We start from the raw sequence: 3,647 nt of genomic DNA on the forward strand, positions 1-3,647 counted from the left end.
CCTTGGTTAAGCCTTGCTAAGATGACAAACATTCCGTTCCAGGAGAACAGAATCCAAGTCATTCTGAATTTAAACTCTGTTGAGAGAAATGTCCCATCAAATGGTTAAGTTTGGCATTATCCATTTGCTATATCTGAGGGAGGGGGGTTGACCTATAATATCTCTTCTCTAAGCATGGGCCATTCAGACATGTTTGCCTTATTGAAAAGTTTAGAAATACTTGTTTGTCCTCGCTACCTCCAATTCCTCTCCCACCTGTCACTCTTTAAACCATACCCCCAATTCCAAAGCTTCTGACACTATTACTTCATGGGAGATGGCTCCTGCTAGAGTCACCATTGGCCTCCATTTTGCTGGATCTAATTCCAGTTTCACATGACCTCTGCACTGTAGGGGTGGTGTCTACAGTACCTATGTAGGTATTCCTGGTGCCTAGTAGAGTGTTTGGCACATAGTAGGTGCTCAGTAAATATTTGTGAACGAATAAATGCATACGTATTCTATGTCACATGATGCGCTGGGGGCAGAAGTTAGATCTAGAATCCAGAGTCCAGAGTTCTTGCTACCAAAACATAACTCGAGGGAGCTTTACATGATGAGACTGAGGTATAATACGAACATTTTCTAAAGAACAGAACCAGAAACCACTTTTGCTTCCCTGCTTTTATAAACAACTAAATCCAGGAGCGCATTAAATCTAGGACTCACTTTCCCTTTTCATACATTCTTCCCAACAAATCTCATGGCCCAGCAAGCAGGTGCATGATGGAAAGTGTTCAGAAAATTTCTCACACGGGCATCAGTTTTGTTTTGAGTTCCACACCCTCCCCCAACTCTCTCAATAATGTTCTGGAAGAACAATTAATTCCTGAACTTTTGACAAGGGGACAGGAGAGAGAGAAAAAAAATCTGTTTTAAGGGCTCTGTTGTCAATCACATGAGCTGCCAATGATTACAATGTACCAAATCGCCAAAAGTGATGAGTATCTTCTGTAGAGATGGCTTCAACAGCCGAGAATGGGCCCAGAAAACCCAGCTGGGAGGCCCTGCTGCTCCAACCGAAGGGAAGCCACAGTGTACACATACCATCCAAATTCACCACTTGGGCAGCAAAGCAGGGTTTTTTTGTTTTGTTTCGCACAAAACCTCATGAAATCTCAGATAGAAACAAAGACAATAGACTTCACAGCTTCTTTGTAAGGGAACGGTCTCCTGTCGTGGCTAGTCTTTATGGGAAAGATAAATGTTGGCTTATTCTAGAGAATGACTGCTTGTCTATCAGTCCTCTTTTTCCTGGAGGCACAATTCTAGTGCCCAGTGGCCAAAAAGAATTGGGAAAGGTATTTTCCCAGAGCATCCAGAGGCTTCTAAATATCGGTCAAGGTCATAGGAAGGAAGGAGGGAAAGAGGGACTGAACACTCGGCCTTCAAAATGAACCATGGCCATCAACAGGAAAGAGGGAGGGGATTGGAAGCCTGGGGGGTTGGGACCAGGTTAGAATGCAATGTACTGAGTGGGCCCGGGAAGAGGGTCAGAACCAGGTAACACTGGGTGCTCGAGGTTGATGAATCAGGGAGACAGGCTCTTGCAGGGCTGAAGGCCAATGGCCATTTGCTCCTAGAAATGTTCCCTCTTTGCCTCTTGTGACATCGACAGGATGCAATGACAAGATACAGCCAATCCAATGTTACCCACTCACCTTGGCAGGTTTCACTTCACTACAGAACCGATGGAGGAAGACAATCTCATACCTTCTCAGTTTTCACCAGTTATACGTCCTGGCTGCCTTTGAATAAAAACAAAAATTTGCTTGTTAGCCACAGGTGACATATTGCCTTTTGGGGCTTATTTTCTCTCTGAAGGACAAGTATATCTTCAAACTTATTTCAACCAATGCTTCTAATTTCCTATATTCTGTAAACACCACGATATCTATATAGCGCTAGTCATGGATATGGATACAGCAAAGTCTGAAATTTAGGGTAACAAAGTAGGACATCTCAAAATCAGGCATCTTCTGAATTAATAACCTATTTTTGGTGATGACTTTTTCTATGGTGACCTCTCTAAGCTAATATACTTTTTATATTAAAGCAGAGGCTTTGGGGAAAGCGGAACATTCACATTTTGTACAGACTAGTACAGCCCTTGGCCTTAGAGTTCCCAAGGAACAGGGAAAACACGAGAGTCCCCATGATAATGATGAACCAGAAATTTAGGAGGAGCTTAAGGGTACTACATTCGGGATGTGGCTAGATGTGTCTTGTTACCTAGTAAGACCAGGAAACATGAAAGGGGGGCTAAGAGAGCTAAATTAATACCATTTCGGGGGGATGAGGCAGTTTCTAGTGCTGAAGGAAGGTTGAGTCCTAATATCCAAGTTCTCTAGTCTGTATTGACCACCCCAGTCCTCAGCTTTCCCAACAAATGGGTAGAGTGCCGCTTCTGCAATTTTAGGCGTGGCAGTAAACCAAAAAGCCGAGTACGTTGTCGCTTTCTAAGAGTTCCATTAGCAGGTAGTCAGCTCCCAGCACAAGGTAGGGCTCAAAGCGCAGGATATTTTGTTCTCGGAGGATAAGTACTGTGTTTTGATTAATCTCGGAGTCCCCAGGGAATATTTGTGACTGGACCAATGGATGAATGGGAGGGGAAACAGTGTGTAGCAGCCCATGCCCCCGTCATAGGTTGGGAATGAGGTCCTAGGCATATTATTGGAACAGAAGCTGGTTCCAGGGGACAAAGAGTGACTGTAGGATCTAAATAATGGGTCACTCCGTGGGGACTCTTGCTCAAGAATAGGACTGAAACCCAGATATCCAACAAGAGCAACTTGTCTAATTCCGGTGGGCAGCAAAGGGCTTGATGCCAAGGCCAAACTAGAGCTCCCAGAATGCTCCTGAGGACTGGCTCTGCTGTAGGGAAGGGGACCCCTTCCAGGGCCCGAGAGCCGGCTCTTGTCTAACACCCGGAAATGAATCGTCCAAGGAGACACACGTGCGGACAAAGCAGGAGACTTTATTGGGAAGGGGCGCCCGGGCAGAGAGCAGGAAGGTAAGGGAACCCAGGAGCACTGCTCTGCCACGTGGGTCGCAGGCTCGGGTTTTATGGGAATGGCGTTAGCTTCCGGGTTATCTCTGGCCAATCACTCGGACTCAGGGTCCTTCTGGGGGACGCGCACATCGCTCAGCCAAGATGGATTCCAGCGAGGAGGATTCTTGGAGGTTGGTAGGACATACGGTCTGGTGTTTCCTTTTGACCTTTCCCGAATTCTTCCGGTTGACGGTGGCTGTTTAGTTCCATGTTCCTTACCAGGACCTCCTGTTTAAGGTAGCTCATGCGAATGGTTACTGTGGTGCCTGGCCAGGGCGGGCGGTCTCAGTCAGTGCTTCCACGACAGCAACAGGTGGGCCCCCAGAGGCTGCAGCTATGGGGAAGAGGGCAGGCTCTCTGAGACTGACTGAGGAGTAAACATCTGGTCTGTGCTGTATCTGCCTCTTTCTCTTTCACAACTCCTTTTTTTTTTTGGTCCCCTCTATTTCTCTTTACTCAATAAAAATTTCTCATCACTAAGACTGCTCTTAGATTTTATCTGCTTAAAAATCCCAAAGACCCATAGGCTTCAGTCTTCCAAGGCTCTATGTAGGGC

The sequence above is a fragment of the Pseudorca crassidens genome, chromosome 11 (genome assembly GCF_039906515.1).
Source record: "Pseudorca crassidens isolate mPseCra1 chromosome 11, mPseCra1.hap1, whole genome shotgun sequence".
Lineage (NCBI taxonomy): Eukaryota > Metazoa > Chordata > Mammalia > Artiodactyla > Delphinidae > Pseudorca > Pseudorca crassidens.